Source organism: Lontra canadensis, unplaced genomic scaffold (assembly GCF_010015895.1).
Source record: "Lontra canadensis isolate GAN:19392208 unplaced genomic scaffold, GSC_riverotter_1.0 scaffold7, whole genome shotgun sequence".
Classification (NCBI taxonomy): Eukaryota; Metazoa; Chordata; class Mammalia; order Carnivora; family Mustelidae; genus Lontra; species Lontra canadensis.
This window is the reverse complement of record NW_022631001.1, coordinates 19,868,376-19,892,678: the sequence shown is the minus strand read 5'-3', so window position 1 is coordinate 19,892,678 and position 24,303 is coordinate 19,868,376. Positions and strand designations below refer to the sequence as shown.

Here is a 24,303-nt window from a genome sequence, read left to right as displayed (position 1 = left end):
CCAGATGGCCCAGTTTGCCAGGAGGCAGGGAGACGATGAGAAAGAAGCCTTGATTACTATATCTGTAGTCCCATGGCTCAAATAAATTAGGTCACCCTCCTCATACATAAATTACTCAATATGGGATCCCTTTATGCTTTGAAGAAGGGAGGGAAGGAACATTTAATGAGGCTCTACTTTATGCACCATTTCTCAATCCTGGCTGTAACTTAGCATCACCTGGGTCCCGGCCACAGCTGCTACAGAGCACTCTGGGGTGGGGCTGGGCCACTGGTGTTTGGTAAGAGCTCCCAAGTGATTCTATGCATAACCAGGGTTGGAATCTACTGTACTGGGCACAGGGCTGGAACTCAAAATCTAGCAGCTGACGGCAGCTCAGAGAAGCAGAGAATCATCATGACCAAGCTGGTGCCCAGTGGCGAAGGGACAGAGCTGGAATCAGAACCAGGATCTGTAGTCTAAATCCAGAGCATTTTGGTTTTTCTGCTTCTATAGGCACCTCCATTGTTTTCAAAAGGCAGGGATATCCTCTCAGAGTCTGATCTGCAAAAACTGTAAATAGGCTCTTTCAGATCCTCTCGGTCTCCCCTTCACAGCTCTGTCCACCATTCATCTGTGCTGACTGTACAGTCAAGGCTCTAGAAGCAAAAAAATCAAGGGGACCAGGAGCTGAGTAGGTAAGGAGGTCCTAGGAAAAATAGCAAAGCCAAGAGCTACCATTCATATTGAAGACACTTGCCTGTTAGGCCCTGTGCAAGTTACCAAGTCTTTGAGGTCAATACTTCTATTTTCCATTTTATAAATGAAAAAATTATAGAAGCTCAGAGAATCTTAGTAACTTGCTTGAATTCATACAGCTACCAGATGACAAAGCAGAGAAGTCAAGCCCAAGTCTGTTGGGTATTTTCCTCTACCTTACATGGCCTTGGGAAGAACTTAATCCAAATACATGGGGGAACCATCCCTGGCAGAGAAAAAGGAACTCATGATTTAGCTGTCCTCAAAGAAGTTACTTTAAAGACCCTGAAAATAATGACGCTGATTCAACAATGACAAGGTCTCACAAAACTGTCACATTCTTTCGTGACAATTCTGCCACCAACCCTAACAAACACTCATTATTCTCCCCATTTTATGGATATAAAATCTAACTCATGGAGATAGGAAGTAACTTGCCCAAGGTCCCACAAAGTGTCAAAACCAGGAGCTGGGGCTGTCCACAAACTTGGTACCTCTTTCGAGCTGCCAAGAAGGGAAGTGTGACAGATCTCTGGTGGCAAAACGTCACCAGGGCCAAGGCTCCTGCCGACTTCCCAGGAAATGGTTCTAGGACCAGCATCCCTGCCTTTGCTGCTTGGCGGCTCAGGGCTACTTCTTAGTCAAGTGAGTTTTTGTTGTAATCATTCAACCTATAAAAAAGGAATGCCTGTCTTATTTATTCCTTGAAAGGGATGAGTGTATGACTGGGAAATGCTGAGTAGTTGACAAGGCATTAGGACGAAGTGCATCCAGGCAAGCCAGGAAGGGAGCTTGTGAGCCTCTACCGAGGAAGGCACAGGCTTCCAAGGCAGCCGGAGGCCTGTGCCTTCTTCGGTAGAGGCTCACAAGAAGCCTTGTGTCTGCTCCCCACTCCGCCATCCCCAAGCCCATGTGACAGGGGCAGTGTCATGCAACCACCAGATGCCCCTCTCCCTCATCTGGAAAGGGGGGATTCTGCCGATTTCACGAATGTCCTAGGGATACATCAGCTTATGTTCTAGATAGCCCTGCATGTCAGGCCCTGAAGCCATCTGTATCTTTATTTACCTGTATGTGCCAGATGTTCTACAGAAGTGAACACTTAATCCTTACCGCCATGTGATATGAGATGGGATCTACTGCTTTCCTGATTTTATAGAGAACACTGAGGCACAGGAGGGCTGCTCAAGGTCATACGGCAAGGAGGTAAGGGTCAGGGTCTGAGCCTAGTTCTTACAGGCTTCAAAGCTGATGTTCTTCCCAAGACTCCATGCTGCTCAGTCTGAAAAACCTCAAAGTGCACATACAAATGGACTTAACCGGCCATAGGAGGAATTAAGTTTGGACATTAGGAAATACGCCCTGACCTTGAAGGTAGACAAACACAACTGAATAAACTAGACATTCCAAAATTGCTACGAAGGGCAGAATAAGAGCAGCTGGGAGTCTCTGACCATACAACATAGCAGAGAGAGGACAGGGCCTGAATGCTCTGGGCACCCAGTTGCCAAACTTTTTAGGTTAGTTCAGTTAAAAAAAAAAAAAAAAAAAAAAAAAAAAAAAAAAAAAAAAAACAAAAAATTAGAGGAAAAAGCTAAAACAATCATCTCAAAACCACCAAAAGTACTATTAACTCACAGGCTACTACTTCCAATATTGCGTCTATTTCTTAGTTCTGCTTCAGTGAATGTCTGCTTTGGAAAACATACTTGGGATTTAACAGTATAGCATTATTTTTTTTAGAACATAATTTTATTGTGGCATTTTCCTATGTCACAAAAACACATGTTTGAAAATGACATTTAATCTTTAGATAATATCCCACTGTTTGGCTGCCATTCTTTACTTGCCTGATCCAACTGTTTATCTTTTTTTTTTTTTTTTACTATTATAAATAACACGGCAATGAACATTTTTATTCTGACATCTTTTCTGCCCATCTCTGATTATTTTCTTTGGCTAGATTCCTAGAATTGGAACACTGAGCTAAAGGGAACAAGTGTTTCTAGGACTACTGACAGTTATTGCCAAATTGCTTTCCTAAAAGGGTGTATTAATTTGCATTCCCACCAGCATCAAAGGAGAGTACCTGTCTCCCAGCACCCTCTCCAGAATCCAGCATTGTCTTAGAACGATCTCGGCTAATAAGAGAAGTGAAAAATAGTAGCATGAATCTGCGAAGAGACACACAGTGTTTGATAACTTACCTCTAAGTCATACAACCCGTCTGTGGCTCAGCCAGGATTTGAACTGAAGCTGCTCAGCTCAAGGAGCCAGGTCCCTAACCACTACGGGGGTATGCAGTACTCAGCCACATCTCAGCTATTGTTTTAGGCAATTTTACATAAGAGTTCTACATGCGCAGAGATCTTTACATTAGTCTTTCATTATCCCGAGCTACTAGACCAATGCTCCGCAACAGAACTTTCTGCAATGATAGAAATGCTTTATATCTGCACTGTCTGATATGATAGCCACTATCCTCTACTGAGCACTGGGAATCTGGCTAGTGTGATTGAGGGAATGAATTTTTAATATTATTTAATTTTAATTAAATTTAATTTAAGTTGTCACTAGTGACTACTGCACTCACTGCCCAGTGCAGTTCTCGAATATCTAGCACGTCGTCCAATAAATATTTGTTAAGTGACAAACTCAAGTAATATCTTAATTCCACCTTCCTCTACCATCCTTCCTGAAAGGCAAAAGTTTGCCTCTTCCATCCTCATCTCTGTGTGTCCATTGGTTCTCTCAAATGCAGGCTTAATGCTATTTATCTGCCATATGGGGGTGATGTGAAGATCAGCTTAATTAATGTTTGCAAGGAGGTGCATTGATGACTGGTTCTCAGAATAACTGCTCGTTAATAAAATGTTTAAACGACAAATTCTCGTCCAGAGGCCCAAGGATGGCTGAGTTTATTCAGTAAAGAGCTGGTTTTTCTGACTAACTCTGAACTAGATCCTTGCACTGTAGACCTCATCAATACAAACTCCTTTCATCTGCAAGTTTCCACCAATCAGAAGAGACTGAAATGTACCTTCACAATGGTTTTGATGTCACAGTTTGATGAGTAAATTAATAATACAAATAAGATTGGGGAGGGCGGATATTTAACCAACTTGAACAAATTGCTTTTAAGCTCTTAAGCACTTTCATTGCTTGCATGATAATGAAGCAGATTTTTAAATGTCTTCATCCACTTTCAAAGTAGACCCAGTAAAAGGACCTCTAAAAAGAAACACTTTGCTAAGCGCTCAGTTTTAATTACATGGTGTTCCAGAAAGTTATAAAGTGGCTATTGCAGAAGAAACAAGGGTTTGGAGCCAGAGAGGCCTATGATCCAATGCTAGCCCTAGGTGTGTGATGGGCAAATGGCGTGCCTCACTGTGTAACAGTTTCCTCGCCTAGAAGAAGTCAGTTTAATAGCAGCTACGAAACGGATACTCAGTATGTGTTTGTTTGACTCTTGGCCCTGTTCTTCCACCATCTCCAACCACCAGATGAGAGAACTCTGTCCCTCCCTACTCTGCCTGCTAAAAGATGCCAATTCTCAAAACCCAAAGGAAAGAATGGATACATCCCTTCATGGTGCCATCTATAAATATAAGACAGCTCCTCTTGACGTCTGGCAGTCATTATTATTACTTTCTGAAAAAATGCAGAGTAGGAAGTAGCTTGAAACCTGGTTATTAAAAGTGTGGACCAGTGACAAACATCATGGCATCATCCTGGAGCTTACCAGAAATGCAGACTCAGCCCCCCTTTTCAGACCTACTGAATCAGAACCTATACTTTAACAAAACTCTTGGGTGATGTGTATGCATATTAAAAGTTTGAGAAGTGTGACCCTACAAAACATCAAATCCACTCTCCTCTCCCAACCTAATTTTACAGAGAGGGAAACATTTCAAGAATGGGCAAGTGTTTTACCCTAAGCATAATGTGTTAGCTGCAACTCTTTTGCTTGACTTTCAAGGGGTTCAAAGACCAGATTTTTAGAATCGACAATCATTCCCCAGCAAGAAATTCAGCTCTTTAAAAGAAAACATTCTTAAAACCTAATGTGCTTGAGGGTTATAATGATTTATCAATTGTATCTGACAATCATTGCCACTGTGGGCCCAAGCAGTAAGCCATGCACAGAGCCAATGCAGGACTCAAGGAGACAGGGAGTAGGGGGCACTGCACAACTGGTTTTGAGATGGGGCTACATTTCTGCCTTGTGTTCTTTTTGTTTTCCAAATGAAAGAAAGGCCCCGATTTGATGTTCAGAACATGACAAAAGACAAAAAATGTTCCACAGCCTTCCCTAGTGAAACTGGACAGGGGTCAGAATCAAAGGCAGCATCTAAACACTTGTCAGAATTCTGAGTCTGCAACCAGTGCAGTGGGTTTCCTTCATGGTGACCACACCATGGAACAAGGCTGAGGTGACCTCTCTCAGATCTAAAGGAACTCCTGATATCTCCTGCTGGGTAAAGGGATGCCTTGGAAATGGGAGGACTGGATTTCCCCCAGTAGCTCCACTGAATTCTTTGCCAGATGACAAGTCACCTAACCACAGGGAACAAATCTTTTCTGGGTCACAGAAGTCTGACACGTGAAAGCAAGACTGACAAATACACCCTCTCACTGAACCGGCCCATACCAGGATGGGAAGAGATGCCTAACTACCTCCACTTTGGAAACTGCATGTAGGCACATTAAGTTTTTACTGTGTCCAGGCACCCTAAAGAGAGACAGCTGGGCGGATTTTCCAGCAAAATGCCCTGCAGCGGGTGGGGATAAGCTTGCTGTGGGTAGTCCCAATTGTTTCCTTTGTCAGATTTCCTAGGCGGCCATTCCAAGGCCTCTGAGCCAAAGGAAAAGGGAAGGGGGCAGGGCAGGGAGGGGTGGAATCTGCCGCCTGAGCAAATGCTAGACTCACACACTTCTCTGAGGAACTGTTTGTCATTCACTGTGGAGCCAGCCCCACCTACAATACAGAGGAACATATTTACATATTTCAACTCCATTGCTGGCTGAAGTGCTACAGAAAGTGATGATTCGTAAACAGCCAGGGAAGAAAAATGTTCTCGAAAAAGGATTTGCCTATCACTTCAGCAGAACAGCTCAAAGTTATGCAAATCCCTTGCTTGAGGTTTGATTGTCACCCCTACCTCCCTCTACTACCCAGGCTCCCAAGCCTATAAGGGATTGAAAAGTAAACAGCCATGTTCTGGTTTAAAAGATGAAGTAGAAATCACAGTGTAGCCTACTGCTTCTCATGTGTGACAGAAGTCTTAGCATGGCATATGCCTGTGACCCTGCCATCCTGCTTTCTAGGAATTTTTCTCAAGGAAATACTATAATTATACAGTGTGCACAGCATGGTTACTACAGCTTTGTTTTAATTAAAAAAAAAACCAACTAAAAATAAACAAAAAGTCAAAATTTCAGTACTGGTTAAATAAATGATGGCATATTAAAAAACGGAGCTTCTATGCAGCCATTAAACATGTTGCCATAGGGAGAAATATTATAACATGGAAAGATCTGTCATTAAATGAAAATACATATTCAATACATTTTAACTATGATTTCATTTTTTACATGCATAAAGTCACATGTTATGACTCAAAAAGTGGTGAAACTTATTTTCCTTCTGCTTTTTTCTCTATTGTCTTACCTTGCTACAGTGAGCATAGATACTTGATAATTAGAATACAATAAAAATCTTTAAAAAAAAGTGGCAAAACAAATAGAGGAATAAAACATCTATATTTACACTGTTTCATTAGAAGTTTTTCTTGTGGAAAACTATGTGTTCAGGGACCCACATATGCTGGACTCCCTGGAAACTGGGACACATGCTACTTTCCAAGTGGCCCCCATAGCAGTCTGTCAGTGAAGGGTAAAGATAGAGTGAGTCAGCTTTCAGCTATAGTAAGCCAGACTGATAAACCGTGTAAGAAGGCAGGTAAAAATCGGTCTCTCAGATCTAGAACTGACGTTGATTTACCCAGCTAGGCTCTTAGAATCAAATCTGCAGGGAGGTGATTTAAATCCCATTGTTCTTTTGTTTCCCTTTTGAGATTTATAGAACTGGGGGAATGTATTGGGACAGAACAATGGCCAGCTGGAGGTCCAGGCAGAGGAGCAGTTTATGGGGACCAGACAGGGGAGGCTGAGTACCCAGGTGAGGATTTACACCAGGTGACATTCAATCTCATTTTCTTCAACCCCTCTGAGTTAAAGAGTGTAAGAGGGCATCTTACCTTGAGTCCCTCGCTTGTACTGTCCAACAGTCTTTATCCTAAATTCCTAATCACCCTCTTAACCGTATTTTTAACTCTTGATCTGGAAATATCAGGTTATGTAACATGCCAATCTGCACAAGGATGTAATTCTGCCATAAAAAAGGACTCAATGAGGGAGAAATTCTAACAAAACTGGAAATGACTTTTCTAAGAAAAGAGAAGATATTTTTGTTTCAAGCACTTGAGCTGTTTTTAAATAGACCATGGATGCAATGTTGCTGGTTCTTTTGGGGCTGTTGATTTTTCCTGCCCAACCCCCACCCAACAAATGCGCAGTGTTGGAAAGGGATGAAGAAAGTGGAAGGGAATGATCATCTGTGAGGTTTTGTGACATTAATCCTTACTTTGTTGTAAACTAGAGAATATCTTCCCATTTATAGGAAAGCAAACTGAAGTGCCAAAGGAGGCCGCATCGCCATGATTTCCACCTAGTAAATAAAGGAGTTAAAGTCACATTCCATCAACTGACTCCCATAAAATCAGACAGGGTTCGAGGTTATACAACAGAGAGATCTATTGGGAGGTCCAAATCGTCCAGTACTATAATACCCAGTCTTCCACTGCAACACCCGTTCAGTGGGAACCTCATATGCCAGATTATTCCCTTCGCTGTAGAACTGCCCTCTGATAATGATTCTTTAGGCTGAACACTGGTTCCACCGCGCCTGCTCCGCACCCCCGCAGTGAGCAAGGCTGACCCTACTTCCCACCAAAGTCCATTAGGATAGTTTATTGACTTACTGGCCCCTTTCTACCCCCATCCCCCCAAAAAGGCCTTGATGACCACAGGAAGCTGGCAGATAAATCCGAGAAATCTCGAAAACCGAACCTTTCCATCCCTGACAACTTCTCCACCCTCAGAAGACGGTGAATTCACACGCCAACCTGCGCTCCACCCCCGCTCACTTAAAAGATACATGCTGGGAATAAAACCTTCCCTGAATTACGCCCCTAATGCTATAGGAACATCTCCTTCCTAAGTTTTGCCTGGAGAATGTGGGGGCGTTCACTTCCGCGACATTCACAAGGAGCCGCTGACAGGCGACGGTCGTTTGCCCCGGGAAATCAGCTCAGACTGGTCCAGTTCCACTAGGTGGAAGAACTCCCATCATCACCCTCACCAGAGAAACAGATTCTTTCCCATCATTCTCTTATAACGCCCACAAGGAGGGGAATCCCATTTTTGCTCGATGTCTGGCCTCGCCGCACACCCCCCTCCAGGCTCGCTCGCACTCTCTCTCCCACACACGCGCGCGCGCATACGCACACACACACACGCGCGCGCGTACACGCACACACAAACTTGCTTCCACCACCACCTGTGAAAACATCCCTCCTAACTTTGGCGAGGAGAGCTCCGGGGCAGAGCTGAGCTGCGGAGCGCCCGAAGCGCGCCGGAGGGCGGAGGATGGGGCCAAGCAGGGAGAGAGCAGCGCGATCCGACCCGGACCTCGCGCGGCGCTGCTCTCCAGCTAGCACCCCGCCGGAACTCCGCGGTCTGGGCTCGGGTTTCCCGCCCAGGCTCCGCCCACCCAGGGGCCCCGCTCGAGCGGACTGCGGCGCGGCTCAGCGGGTAGAGGAGCTGGAAGCCTGGGACACCCGGCAGACGACGACCGAGAGCGCGAGAAGGCCTTGGCCCGCGAGGCCGACCCGGGACGCCGGGGTTGGGGGGCGTTTAGAGGTGGCGGCTAGAGGCCCGCGGAGAAGACGGAGGCACCCGAGCGGCGCGGAGGCCGTGGAGCGGGAGGGAGCGGGGAAACAGGTTGCCGCCGAGTCCGTCCCCTCCCCGCGACCGCCCCGCTGCGACCGGATTCCCGCCCAGTCCCGAGCAAGCACAGCCCCTCCGGGGCGCCCTCCTCCTTCCCGGATCCTCGCGGCCGGCCCGCAGCCTCTCAGGCAGCCGGGTTAAAGGCGCCTTCAGCAAGGTCAAGGCGCGGCTGGCCGGCACCTGGGATTTTCCCCAGCCGAGCACGAGCTTTGTAATCGCATTGTTTAAGGATCATGGCAGCGGCAGGAAATCCGAAAGGCCCCACAGGTCTGCGAAGGGAGGATTTATTTTACAGCGCAGAACACACTCAGACCCGGGATTTCATGGGGAGGGAATGCGGGGTTTCAGGACCGTGGAATGTGGCAAAAACAAAACCCTGCCCCCCACCCAAGCACACCACCACCTCCTGCCTGCGGGGGGTAAGGCAGTTCAGGGCCACTGAGCCTCAGACTTAAGCGTTCCGCACGCCTCTGTCAGGTCTGGGGTGGTTTGTCCCTCTACAGGCGGAAAAAAAAAAAAAAAAAAAAGATTTAAAAGCACTCCACTACTGTGGTTTCTCTATCAAAGACCATCAACATGCTACAGGCTGCGGCAGCTATGGGAAGCAGGGAGAGGAGAATAAACGCAACAGAAGCAAACCGCGGTCCGCGTAGGAGAGAAGCGAGGGGGCGGAAGCTGTAGTCTGTACTCATCCCCATCCTATCCCATTAACGCCCCACTAGCCCAGGAAACCAGGAATGGGTACCTAATGGTGGCCAACCCTGGCAGAAACCAGCACTCTCCCTCCTAAACCCCCGCCAGAATAGGCCTAGATGGCTGGCATGCTTGGCATCTCCAAGGTGGACCAGAGAGCACAGGCAGGTTTCTAAACACGTGAAGGACACTGGGTGTGAAGATGGGTCGGAGGAGATCTGAGAGGCAGAGAAGCGAGGCTTAGGTGTTGCCCAGTATGCAAAGTTAGTTTCCTGAAAGAGCATCCCCTGCAAGGCCTCCCAACAACCGAGACAGGTTCGGGCTCTAGGGACTCCACGAGCCCTGGAGTTCGCGGCTTTTTCTCTCTGATCAATTCCAGAGTCTCTACCCTATTCCCGTCTAGATAACCGGTTCTTTGGGGACAGTAGCATCAGCACCCAACGCTGATCATGGAAGTGGGTGCCATGGCGCCAGGCGTCTCCCTGCCCTCCGGTCCCGGGATGGGTGCGCCCCAGTACTTACATTCCCCAAGCAGGCAAACTTTCAGGCTTGTCTTTCACGAACCGGGGATTTCGCATCACGGTTCTGGGTAATCACTGAGCCAGTTTATATAATTGCCCGCGATGCCGTACAGCAGATCTTGCGTGCACAGTCGCACAGCTCAGCACTTGGGCACCCTCTCGCCCCCGCGCTCCAATCCCAAGCGTGCCCTGCCGCCGCCTTCCACAAAGCTGGAAGGCGATCTCGTGGATTAGTCAAAAAACCAAGGGTGCAGGCAGGATTTACCAAAACCCAGGCTGCCTCAATGCGCCCCTTTCGCTGCATTGGTGTCTTATGGATAACTGCATCTCTACAAACCTCGCCAGGCCTGGGCGGGTGGAAGGGGGGGTACAGAGAGCCGGAGCGGGGGCGTGGGGGTTGGCGCGGTTCTAAAGAGGATTCCTATTACCCAACCGAGTAATAATACCCTCGTACACTTGAACCAAGGTGCACAAATTGCCTTAACCTGTCGCCCTGAAAGGGGAGACAACTTCCAAAGTTAGAGACCACGCAGTTGAATTTCCAGTACTTTCCAACCTCGCCTAGGCGGGGATAGGGCCGAGAAGGGGCGGGCAGCGGCCCGCAAAGCCCACCCTACCACACAGCCAAGGAGAGGACTCACCAGTTGAACCTTCCCTCGCCCCCAGTAATTGACTGTGTATTCCCTCGCTGCGCGTACGTACACACACACACACACACACACACAAACACACACACACACCACACTCCTTTACCACCCTCACGTCTGCTTCCTTCAAGAGACTGCATTTTTAAAATGCGAGGAAAATGACGGAGCTCGGTGATCACATTTCAACCCAGAACAAATTTCTCCAAACTGGGGGTAGGGAGGTGGGGGTGCGAGTAGTCACACACACACACACACACACACACACACACACACACACACCCAGGAGCGCTCCGAGCGTCCACCCGCGACTGCAGCCTCCACTCGCTGGGAAGGGAACGTCAGCACCGCTGCAGGGCGGCGGGCGAGGAGAGTCGAGCGCCTCGAGGGCTGCAGAGGGCGCGGGGCTGGGGTCGCTCTCGCGTTCCTCCGCTTCCACCGCGCCGCACGCGGGGCCGCTGCAGCCGGTGCTAGCCCCGCAGGACCCGCTGCAGCCGTCAGAGCCCGGCGCCGCCTCCCAGGCTCCTCCAGCGCCCGCCGGGGCCCAGGGGTAGGCTGGTCTGCAGAGGGGCTGCGGACTCTGGGGCCAGGGCGGGGAAGGAGATCCCCGGGTTGAAGACGAACCCGGGCGCACCGCCTCCCTCCCACCCGCAGTCCCGAGTCCCGGACCCGCGCCCACCTCCCCACTCTCCCCTAACCTTAGCTCTCAGACTAGTCCGCGGCGGGCTCCGGGGGCTGCGGCGACGGAGGCTCGGGCTCCAGACTGGTTCGCCTCGCCGGCAGCCTCCTACCCAGGCTCCCTCCCTTCCTCCCTCCCTTCCTCCCTCAGTGCGGGCCGAGGGAGCAGCAGAGCGTCTCCGGGAGCCCTGGGCGTCCGTACCAGCCGCCCCGACCCCGCCACGGCCAACGAGCGAAAAGGGGCGAGGAAGCCGGCGAGACGCCGCCGCGGTCCCCAAGGCGCTTTTCCATAGAGCAGAGCGCGCCGCCTTACCGTGGCTGCAGGCTGCCACCGCCGGGAAAGCGGGGAGGACGGCGGCAGGGAGGCTCGGCGCCGCGCGGGTGGCTCCTCTGGCTCTCGGCGGCGCGGCTCCTCGGCTCGGCGAGCCCGAGCAGGGCGCCCAGGAAGGAGCGGGTCCCGGCTCTGCGCTCAGCTCCAGCGAGACCAACAATAGCTCCCGAGGGGAGCGGAGCCCCAGCGAGCCTCCAGCCGCGCGCGCACGCCCGGCTCCCGCTCCCGGCCGCTCCCGGCCGGCGTCCCTGCCAGCACTGCTGCCCCACATGAAACAGCTGCAATCCCGAGGCTTCTGGGGGGTTGGAGCGGGTGTGTGAGCGCGCGTGTGTGTGAGTGTGTGTGTTTAATAGCTTCCCTCCTCTTCTTCCCCTCCCTGCCTGCTCGCCTGCTTGCCTCCGTCCCCCACCCTCGCTCTCTTACACACAGACAGAGAGGGCGAGCGAGAGAGAGACACACACACACTCACACGCACACGCAGGTTACATGAATGGGAGGCGGGAGCCAATCCTGCGAGGCTGGGCGAGCCGCGGCGCACGGGCGCTGCGAGCAGGGCCGCACCACGGCGCGGGGGGGCGCCACGCAGGTGACGCGCGCCCTCCGGGGGCCCCTCGCTGCCTCTCCGCTCGCCCCAGTCTCTGTGTTCTCCCCGATGGCTTCCTCGCTCCCTCTTCCCTCCTTTCAGTCCGCTCCTTTCTCCATCTTCGCTCCTTTTTACTGCTTATTCTTTCTCGAATTCTCCTGGTTGTCTCAGCTCAGTATCTTCCTCGGTCTGCTCTTTTCTTTTACCGTCTCCGCTCGCTCAATCCCTTTCTCAAACTTTCTCCTTCCTTGTCCGGACTTTCCCCTACTTCCTCTCCTCCTGCCTTTTGTTTTCTCTCCTCCCGCTTTGGCCGTCTCCCCCGTGTCTATGTGGTGTTGTCCCGTCTCCCTGCCCTCCCCCTCTTCGCCTATCCCCGGGTCTCTCTGGGGCCGGTGGCTTCCCTCCCCGCCTACCCCCTGGTGTTATTTCACACCCTCAACACTTTTCCAGGGACAGCCCCTCTCCCATTGCTGCGGCAGCACAGCCAGAGGTAATTAAGAGCTGAGAACTTGAGTTCGTTCCTCAGGCTCACAAGACGCTCAAAGAAAGGCCCTCCCTCGGACAACTTCCCTAAAACCATGGTAACAGCTACTCAGTCGTGATAACAATCATTTAAAAAATAACTGCAGAGAACGTGGTCGAAGAGATTTGTCCTTCGCATTTCTGGACTGTGATCGCCAGCACATTTCGAGAAGGGCATTTTCATGGGATGGGAGAGGCAGCCTGGTGCAAAGGCAACTTGCAAGGGCTTTGGAGAGAGGCGAGAAATTCCCACAGCAGCCCTGCTGCCTGCCAGCTTCGTGTCTTCGTGCAAATCATTATCTCTAGCCCTGCCTCAAGTTTCCCCTCTGTAAAATGGATAATTATACCTACCTCACCCCTTATGGTAAGGGGCAAAAGAGGGAACAAAGGAAAGAAAGCACTGGGCATACAGAAGTTCAAACAATATGACTTTCTTTCTCCTCCCTCCACAATTTTTAAAAAAACTCCCTTCATGATCTTCCCCTACATTGTATCACCAGAGTCTAAAGTGTGCAATGAAGGAGGCAATGGGACAATATAAGGTTATAGAAATGTGAAGCAAGGTCTAGGATATTTGATAAACTCTGTTGTATGAACAGGAGATTGTCTAGCCAGCTGATTTCAGAGGCATCACAGAGATTACAGACTTGGGGTGCTGGGATGCCCCTTCAACATCTCCTGACTAAGGCTTCCCGGAACTTCCCGGACAGAGGTAGGAGTGGATGGGGGGGGGGGTTTCCATGCACTCTGTCCAATCTATTTTTAAAAATCTTCATAACTGAACACTGACCAGTCAGTCACAAAGCCTCTGAGACTAAAAATGTCAAGTCTCTGCCTTTGGGTGGCATTTATCAACTTCACTCCTCACTACAGGTATCAAATGCTTTCCATAAGCTACGATGGACAGTTAGAGTCACTCTGTCACTGGCACTGTGGTGGGCTGTGGGCATCCAGCAGTAAGGCAAGCAAGCCTGGCCTTTGTGAGCCTACAGAGTGATGGACATGTCTGATGAATGGGCAATTGGGAAATGAATCACATATACCTTGAGAAATATCATTTGTTTGGTGGACAGAATCTTTCAATATATGAGGTCCATGGCAGAGGGGATAAGAAAGGAATCCTTGAGTGAAAATTTTGGAATCCACTGTTCATTCTGTGCACTTCACTCAACTGATGGAAAAACAGTCCCAAGCTAAAAGTGGCAGGGGAAAGTATGATGGGAAACAAGATAGCTTGCATCCTCTCAAAGTATCTTTGACTAATTTCAAAAGGAAAAACAGTAACTTTACAGTTCAAAAGCCTGGCCAACTCTGCCTGAAGTAATGAATAAGTCAGTATCACTGGTAATGTGATAGGTAGACGTCGTGCGCCTCCTGATGTGACACACTGAGAGGGACAGAAGAACCTCACTTCTGTGGTATTCCTCGCCCTGAATCTAATCATGAAGAAACATCAGACACACCCAAGTTGAGGACCATTCAAGGAAATAATTGTCACATACTCTTCACAAACACCAAAATCAGGTAAGCGAGAGACTCTGCAACAGATCTCGATTAAAGAAATGTCTTCGCTATCATGACGATAAATGTAACACATGGTCCTGGATTGGGACATTAATAGGACAATGGTTATTTCTTGATCTTGATACTTACTCTTTTTATGCAGAAGACTTTCCTTGTTTTTAAGACCTATACAACTGAAGTATTTCGAGGTTTAAAAAGATGAAGAAATCCCTGCCTTCAAAGAGAGGCACAGTATGGTGGGTTTCTGCCTAAGGAATACGCACAGTGTGAGCACAGAAGGCTCCCAACCAAATCCCTGGGGGTAAGGGAAGACTTCCTGTAGGAGGTAGCATTCAAGTTGAATTGTGAAGGCAAGAAATCAGCTAGATCATAAGGGAAAGGAGGTGCTTTTTAAACAGAGGTAACCATACAGGGACATGGACGAAAGCATGAGGCAGATTAAGGCCTCAGAGTTGGCACATGAAGGGAGTGCCTGGGACTGTCTAGACAAGTAGATCAGGTTGGATTTTGAAGGGGCTTGAAGGACGCTAAGGAACTCAAACATCTTGAAAGCTCAGGTATAGTGGGGATGGGGAGCAGAGACTTATGAAAGACTTTTAAGTAGAGGAGGCATGTGATCTTAAGTATTTGAAAAAGAGGATCTGGCAGCAGTGTAAAGAAGTAGATTAAAGGCCAGAGAAGACCAGAGATGCTGAATGAATTAGGTCACTTAGGTAAACTCAGGCAATTGCAGTGAGGATGGAGAAGGGAGGAGAGATTTAAGAGAGATCGAGGGTGTAAAATGAACTGATTCTGGTGACTGGCTGAATGGGGGTGGGCAAGGAGAAGTCCAAAGTGACTCCTAATTCTCAAGCTTGGGTATTTGGGCGGAGGGTAGCACTATTCACTTCCCTGTCAAGAGCATTCAGGAGGAAGTGGAGATTTAGAGGGGAGGGTAAGGTCAGCTGTTACCATGCGGTAGCTAGCCTGATATTCTCCAGCACAGCTACTTTGTGCCACAGGAAACCCAGCTATAAAATTCAACCTAAGACCCTCCAAATGGCCAGCCCCAGGTATCACCCAGAAAAACAAACAACAAACAAATAAACAAAACCAATAGATTAGATATAAGAGCAGTATATCATTTGTAATAATGGGGAAAAAAATTGAAACACCTTAAATTGTCAAGTGAGATATAAGTAAGTTGGGGATGCCTGGGTGGCTCAGTGGGTTAAGCCTCTGCCTTCAGCTCAGGTCATGATCTCAGGGTCCTGGGATGGAGCCCCACATAGGGCTTTCTGCTCAGCAGGGAACCTGCTTCCTCCTCTCTCTCTCTGCCTGCCTCTCGGCCTACTTGTGATCTCTGTCAGTCAAATAAATAAATAAAATCTTAAAAAAAAAATAAGATATAAGTAAGTTGGAGGACAGCCTTGTCAGATTATCTAGCCACACTAAAGTTGTTCATCTTTGCAGAGTTTCTCAGGCCGTGGAAAAATGCCAATGCTATCATGTAAAATTTTTTAAAAGCAGATTTCAAAATTGTTAACTGCACAAAAATCTTCCTGGAGAAAAATCTGGGGGGGAAAAACCCTACCAAAAACATGCCAATGGTTGCCTCTGGGTGATAGGATTATGAGTAATATATATTTACTTCTTCAAGCTTTTTGGGTACTTTCTAACTTTTCCACAATGACATTCATTACTTTCATAATAATTTTTTTTAAATGGCTGTGACCCCCCCCTTCTACTTTATCCCTTTTTAATCCACCCTTCCTACTCCCCCTGAAGACTAACTGCCTTTTAAGCTTTATCTCTGAGAGTGAAATAAGAGGGCATTTAACAAATCAGGGTAAATTATCAGCTGGGCTGAAGAGGGGGAGAAGGTGTTCTTTCTCATGCAGGCAGATATGTTATTAGAGCTGTTGAAACTGTATATATTAAAGACGCTTGCATTACCCTTATTGATTCTATGCTATGTTACTAGGAAAAGAAAACCTATAGTGGGGCCAAGAAAGTGTGAGCCTTGAAAGGGCAAGTTTTAATTATGAAATGTATTTATTTGCAAAACCTCTTCTCTTCATAGTCCAGCAGTTGTTGTAAAATTGTTTCAGAAAGCAGGTACTTCAGGCAAGGAGACACGTAGGGGCAAGGGGCAATGCTTCATGCCTGGCATCTGATACATGTCAAATACACAAACAGGTTACATAGGATTGGAACACCCACTGATAAGCGCCATCAAACGTTCACAATTAGAGGGCAAGAAAAGTGCCAGCCCGTGGATGTTCTCATTCTTTGGAAAGGTTGCTGTAAATGGCTCCCTGGTAAGGTTCCCTCAACATCTGTGATTTTCAACTCACAGAAATGTTTACTATGTGCACAGGTTCCCCAACCTAATAATGATACCTTATGTAAGCAGAGCCCTTGACCTTTTCAAAGGCCCTCCACATCTGTTGATTCACTCAAACCTTATACCCCCATCCCCCTTCCCACTAGGGTCTTTCCTGTTACTTCCAGTTTGCATAGGAGCAACAGGGACCCAGAGACTCAGAGGAAGTTGCTAGAACTAAGGAAAGAATGGGAGACATTCTTGGAAACCCCTCTATGTGACTCTGACCCTTCACATGTGAGTTCTGTTATTAACTCCTCAAGGTTACTCAGGAAGGAGCGTGAGTAAACTGGGGTGTGTGTGCTTCTGGCTCAACAGAATCAGAAGGGACCCCATTCTCCAGAATTCTAGGACCGTGCCTTTCCCAGAAAAACCCTGTTTTTAAAAGCCAAGGGGGTGAGGCTAGGTGTTATTCTCTGGGAGGTAACTTAGTTTAACCTGTGAGCTTTCTGGGAGGTTTATCTAACCTGTGAGCTGGCTTTCTGTCTTGAGGGAATTCAGTGCTAGTATTTGGGGGTTACACTGTCTGCTAGAGAAGAAGAAAGCCTCTGCTTGGTCTCCCACACATCTTCTCCTTTGGAAAAATAGTTGCATCTTTCTCTTTTCCCACCTTTACTTCAATGTTCAGCAAAGTATTTGGTACTTAGGGGTTCTTAGTAAATATTCCTGCATGGAGTGAAGAAACAGATACTAGTAACAAAATCACTAGCATTTTACCCAGGACTGAGCAAAGGGCATTATCTCATTTAAATTTTAGAGCAACACCATTTGGTAGATATGGTTATTGCCCCTACTCCATAGGTGAGAAAACTGAAACATAAAAAAGTTAGGCAGTTTGTCCAGGGTCCTAATGATTAATAAATGGCAAAGCCAGATTCCAGCTTAGGTTGTTCTAAGTCCAGGATCTTAGCCACCATACTGTATTGGATGGACAAATGAATGAATGGATGGAAGAATGGGTGGATGGATGGATGGATGGACAGATGGAATTAATGGCACTGGCAGTGAATGAGCTCTCCATGAACCCCTGTAGTACATTTGATGTGGTTAATCTTGTCTAGAGCAGGTCATCCCATGACTTTCCATGTTTGCATCCTGTTTATTTCCTTCATCATATATTTCACAAGCTGCAATTACATGTTTGTGAATTTGTTGTACTTTTTCTTTATTTTTTAAAAGATTTTATTTATTTCATTTGGCAGACAGAGATCACAAATAAGCAGAGAGGTGGGGGTGGGAGGGAGTAGACTCTCTGCTGAGCAGACAGCCTGATACGGGGCTTGATCCCAGGACCCTGAGGCCATGACCTGAGCCAAAGGCAGAGGCTTAACCTACTGAGCCACCCAGGCGCCCCTACTTTTTCTTTAAACATCTGCCCAACTTACAATATAAATTGCAAACTCAGCTCCATAAGTGTCTTTGTCACTTTTATGATCTGCAGCACCTAGCACAGTGAGTGAGTGAATGAATGTGGGCTCCATCCTTCTTCAGGGGTGGAGGGCCTGTGAGCGTGCATACACGAGCACTTGTGAAAGACAGGCATTTTGCACGAATTTACTCCCTCCCCTGCTGATGCTTACTTTCTGCCTTGGAGGTCATGTAGTTTGGGCAGTGGAGCTGAGATTCATAGGAGCACATTATGGTTCCGATTGTGCTCCTCTCTGGACATTTGCACCCAGATGACAGGGCAAGCACTGATCAGAAAATAGCAGCATCTGCTGTGGCCAAGATGACTAGGTGGCAGAATCCCATGGTGGAAGCATCCTCTCTGATTAGGTCAGCCCTGGCCTTCACAGCAGAGAGGTGTTGTATCAGGGATATCACTTGCATAACATTTCTGTTCCAAGGGCTGCTGGCAGGGTCTCCTCCAAGGGGGGGGGGGGTCTCTAAAGCTTTCCTCCTGAATGCTTGAGGCCATGTAATTCTTTTGAAAGAGGAAGCCTCCACCAAGACCTCCTTTTTTGCTAATTTTTGTTTTGTCTCTTTTCTTACTTGCCTAACAAACTTCTTTGCCACTTGAGATGAATCTACCTTTTCTTCTGCAGGGTAGACCAGGTGGCAGAGGCTGGTCCTCTACAAAGCTAAATCAGATCCTTTTCCTAGTTTCAGACCTCTGTAACCTTTACTAGAACTGTTTATTGGTTCAGAGGCCATTTGCCCAGAGGTAATCAGGAATGTAACAGATAAAGTAAACATAAAAGCAATCACAAAGGCCTTCACTAAATTACCAAGCCTCTGTAGGGTGATTCTAATGATTATGATACCAGACACTGACATAATGCTTTACACATAGTCATATATTTAATCCATCTAACAGTCCTATAAAATAAAGTATATTACTACTCCCAAATCAAATTATAATCCAATATTCCTAGGACTTATCAGCCTGTGGGACAAAAGGAGTAGCATTAATGTTAATTCCCAAATAAACACTATTCTGGCCTGCATACTACTTTTTCCATATAACAATATATCTTGGAAATAAGTGCTTCCTCATTCTTTTTTATGATTACATACTATTTCTTTATATGGGTGTACCATCTGAATTTAATCATAGGGATCATGGTGATTATGATATATTCATTTAAATAAGTATCAAGCACTTAACCTAAGATTAGGTCTATATGAGCTACTCAAAAATTTTCCTAAGAGAATTAAATTATATAACTATCAGGTCTGTTGATTCTTAAAAAGAAGCAACCCATAAGAGGTTGAAAATTCAAATTGGTTGGGAAAGGATGAACCTTTCAATTAACAGTGCCATTATAACCAACAAATCATTTTGGAGGGAAAAAGATCCCTGTCGATTACAATATTCCTCTAAAATTTTTCATACTGAATATAAAACATGAAATTAGAAAATTCTAGGAGCAAATAGGTGACAATTTACATTTTGGAGGTGAAGAAAGAAGCCATGTTTAAGTGTGACATGAAAAGGAAAAAAATTTTAAAGAAAAATGTCAAAAACTTGACTGTACAAAATTTTTGAAATGTTTGTATATTTAAAAAACCAAGACAAGAATAAAAGGAACAAAATGTTGAGGAAGTATCTGAAACATACACAAAAAATTGCTACTATCCTTAATATATAATGAGGTTTTACAAATGTATAAGAAAAAAAGACATCTCAATAGAAAAGTAGGCAAAGCACATTAAAAAGCTAGTTTAAAAAACTACAAAGCTAGGCAGATGATATATATTTAACTCACTTGTAACTCCAAGAAATGCTAGATACAATAATATTCAAAGTTTTTTTTTTTTTCTTTTTGCTTATCAGATGAGAAAAGTATTAGAGAAGTATGACATGCCTAGAAAATAGTTACTCTCCTTATACTGCTAATAGGTAGATATTGGCACAAACTTTCTAAAAGAGGTTGTGCAGAGGTGAAGAGGTAAATGTAACCACATTTAACTAAAACCTTTCCATTGTGTCAAGCTTTCAGCCAAGGAATCTATGTCTACATTTAAGGGAGTTAATTAAAAGAAAATGATCATGGATGGAATTATGTAAAGAATTATGTAAAGAGGGGCACCTGGGTGGCTCAGTGGGTTAAAGCCTCTGCCTTCGGCTCAGGTCATGATCCCAGGGTCCTGGGATCCAGCCCCACATTGGGCTCTCTGCTCAGCAGGGAGTCTGCTTCCCTTCCTCTCTCTGCCTGCCTCTCTGTATACTTGTAATCTCTGTCAAATAAGTAATAAATAAAATCTTTAAAAAAAAAAAGAATTATGTAAAGAGTTTGATCAGTGTTAGTAGTAATAGCAACAAACTGGAAACAATCTAAGTTGTCAACACATTAGTAAACAATCAATTGTATTATGGTATGTCATAGTATGATGAACTGTTATACAGCCATTATAGACCATGGTGAGAAGAATAATGAACTGGAAAGAATTTACAATACATATTTTTGTGACCTTTCTTTAACTTATTATAGAAAATGTGAGACAAATACAAAGTTTGGTAAATCAATGATACTCATCACTTAATTTCAATGATTATTATTTTTTATTTTTATTTTATTTTTAAGTAGGCTCTGAACCCAACATAGGTCTTAAACCTGTGACCCTGAGATCAAGGGTTGTATGCTCTACCAACTGAGCCAGCCAGGCAGCCCTAATTTCAATGATTATAAAATTAATGGCCAATCTTGTTTTATCTATATTCCTCCCTACTTACTGCCTATTAGTTTGAAGAAAATTTCAGGTACCATTTCATTTTGTCCATAAATATTTTAGTCAATATCTCTAAAACGTATGAACTATTTTTTTAAATAACCACAATATATTATTACACTTTAAAATAACAATAATTTTTTTTTAGATTGTATTTATTTATTTGACAGACAGAGATCACAAGTAGGCAGAGAGGCAGGCAGAGACAGAGAGAGGGGGAAGCAGGCTCCCTGTTCAGCAGACAGCCCAATGCGGGGCTCTATCCCAGGACCCTGGGATCATGACCTGAGCTGAAGGCAGAGGCTTTAACCCACGGAGCCACCCAGGTGCCCCTAAAATAACAATAATTTCTTAATGCCATCAATGGTCCAGTCACCATTCAAACTGCCCTGATTGTTTCATAAATCTTTATTTTTACAGTTTGTTTGCATCAGGATCCAATAAGCTTCATGCATTGCAATTTATTGGTATAGCTACTAAGTCTCTTTTGATAACCTTTCCTCCATTTATTTTTGCCCCCACTTATACATTACTTCTTAAAGAGACAAGGTTGTTTGTCCAAGAGAGTTTCCAATAACCTGAATTTACTGAAGGCACTCTTCTGGTTTAACTGTTCTTCTACAACTTGTATTTCCTGTAAATTGGTAGTTAGTTCTAGAAGCTTGACCCAATTCAGAGTTAATTCTTTTGGGTAAGACTGTCTAGATGTTATTGTGTACTGCACCTGTCTTTGTGATGTTAGTAGTCTGTTATGCTCATCAGCTAGATCAGCACTCACTTAGAGGTTGTACTGGTCATATTCAGATTTATCGATATTCATTCCTTCTTCACTTTTAACTGAAATACTTCTATAAAGAAAACTTCCTCTCTTGAACTACTTGCTGACTAAACAGGCAGGATAAGTGTTTGATTCTTTCCTTTTACTTATCAGGTTCCCGAAGAATGATCTGTTTCCCTAGCATTCTCCAAAGGTAAGCAAAGACATTATTTGTTTTGTTTTTAAGTGTCATTATGAGTTCATGTATTTAAATATAGTTGATGTATTTTCATTCATTTTAGTTATTGTGCATACTGATGTTCAAATTGCCCTTATCTTTGACCAATGGGAACATCTTCTTATTCACTTCCAAGTCTTTGATAGCCTCCTTCTCTCCCTCCCCCAACCCACCTGGACTAATAGGATGTTTCAGGCTCATCTTGTATCTATGCTATGCCAGAACTGAGAACATCCATTTTAGGAGGACCCTAGTTCTTTTTAGTGGGAAATGGTAGTTAGAAACCAAAATCTTGCTGCTAAAAGTTGCTTATTGCTACTGGGTTAGTATTATTTATCGCCTTTTTAAATTCGCAGGTTTAGGAAACTTTTTAAGAAGGAAAATTCACTATGTGTTTATCCCATTACTTCTAACTTAACTTCTTCAGTCCTCTATCTGTATTGCCCTTCTTCCATTACAAATAATAAATGAGGCTGTAGAAAAATATTTACTGATTTGTGAAAATAGCCACAATATTTATTTTGCTGGGAAATGATCTATGTATATATAAATCATAAATATATTTCATATGTATATATCAAAGATATAGAAGTTAGCAGTGATTATTTCTTCATAATGCAATTAAAGGTAATTTTTAGTTTCTTTTGGTATCTTTTTTTGGTGCCTTTTAGTATTTATAAGATTTCCATAATAAACCTATTTTATTTTTGTTAAAAGAAAATAAAATTGCTAAAAAAAAAAAAAAAGCCAGATGGTATAAATTAGAGTAAAATGTCTGCCAATCTTATATGTGGGTAGAATAATGATATTCTATTACATCTATGGAGTGCTTTACAATTTACAAAGCATTTTATATCCATTAACTTTTGTGATCATCACAGCATTGTGAAGGAGTCAGAATAGGAAAACTGTCCTAAAGGAAAAGAAAATAGAGGTGTAAAAAGATCACACGTGATGGAATCAAGGTTAGAATTCAGGGCTTCTGACTTCTTTTTTTTTTTTTTTTTTAAGTAGGCTCCATGCCCAGTGTGGAGCCCAACACAGGGCTTGAACTCACAACCCTGAGATCAAGACCTGAGCTGAGATCAAGAGTCAGACACTTAACTGAGTGAGCCACCCATGTGAGCCAGAACTATCGACTTCTTGTCCAGTGTTCTCTCTCCTGCATAGTATCTGGCTCTGGGTGATTGTTATTATACCTTTGTTTTTTAGTAAGACAAGAAGATCCTACAGTGTCTTCTCTGTTGTTTAGAATGTTATCCTCAGAACCTTCTTTCTGTAGCATGAGGTTTGGAGGCCCATAAAAATGCCAGAACTTATTGTTCAATTTAATTTTTATTTTTAATCAAAGTAATTCATTAACATAACTTTAAAAGTCAAGTATTCTAAAAGGATTTTAATGCAAAACAGCAGTCACCTGCCTTCCCATTTACCCCTTTACTTTACCTGATGGTCTTCCTCCCCAGAGGAAGCCACTTTCAACTATTTGAGCTGTTCCTTCTGGGTTTTATTTCCATATTACTAGATTATTTGTTTCTATGCAATTTCTGGATTTTTAATTCTTAGGTATTATCAACATACTTCTATTATTGAAGATGATAACTTAATTGTCCTTTTCTTCTTTACACAGACTTCCCTTTTCCTCATCTTCTCAATATACTGACTTCATAATCTTTCCATCTAGTATTTCCACTAGTATTTCCATCATTATGATTGTGTAAAAATTATTCTCAGCTGAGCCATGTACTATACTATGATGTTCTTTCTTGTGTGAATTTTTGTTTCCTCTTGAGTTACCAATGGGCTCGCGCACTTTTTTTTTTTTTTTCAGATTTATTTAGTGTTTTAGGCACTTGTCACCATTTCATCTCCAAACTCTCTACCAAGTTATAACTCTTCTTTTGATACATTCCAATCCATCACATAATCTGCCAATTTCTTTTTTTCCTTGTATCTGTTTACTTCCTTTCCTTTGTCATAGAAATGTAGTTTTCCATCTCCTCAATGGTTCCAGTGGGACCAGTTGCTTTGGAGGCTTGCTGCTGGCTTTTGTTTCAGGGTCTTTTGTTTTATCGTATTTCTGGAAATTTGATTTGATTTATTTATATCTTTGAGTTCCACATCTTCCCTTTTTTGTTTTTGTTTTTATTTTTGTTTACCCTTCACACTGAGGAAAAAACATGTGGGAAGTGAAGTTCTTGAGTTCTTATTTGGCTGGACACAGAATTCTAGGTTAGAAATAAATTCCCTATAATTTTAAGGACACTAATGTTTCCATTGTCCTTTTGCTCCCAATGGTAAGAAACCTGACATTGTTTTTGCCTCTTTATCCTGTTTTTGTGAATTTCCCCCTGCCTGCACTACTCGCTGAAATTTTTTTAGGATCTTCTCTTTTCTTCAGAAAATTTCTTCAGAAATCACACCATGAGTGGCAGGAGTCTTTTTTCCTCCACTGTGCTGAACTGT

General features: G+C 44.8%; 1 protein-coding gene across 1 annotated transcript in view; it reads right to left on the bottom strand.

The window, feature by feature from the left end:
* Positions 1-12,014, bottom strand: part of TENM4 (teneurin transmembrane protein 4) — a 715,043-nt gene extending 703,029 nt beyond the window's left edge. Inside the window, exon 1 of the mRNA XM_032852968.1 lies at positions 11,658-12,014. The gene's annotated coding sequence lies outside the window, so the exon portion shown is untranslated. The remainder of the gene's footprint in view (positions 1-11,657) is intronic.
* Between the last annotated feature and the right edge of the window lie 12,289 nt (positions 12,015-24,303).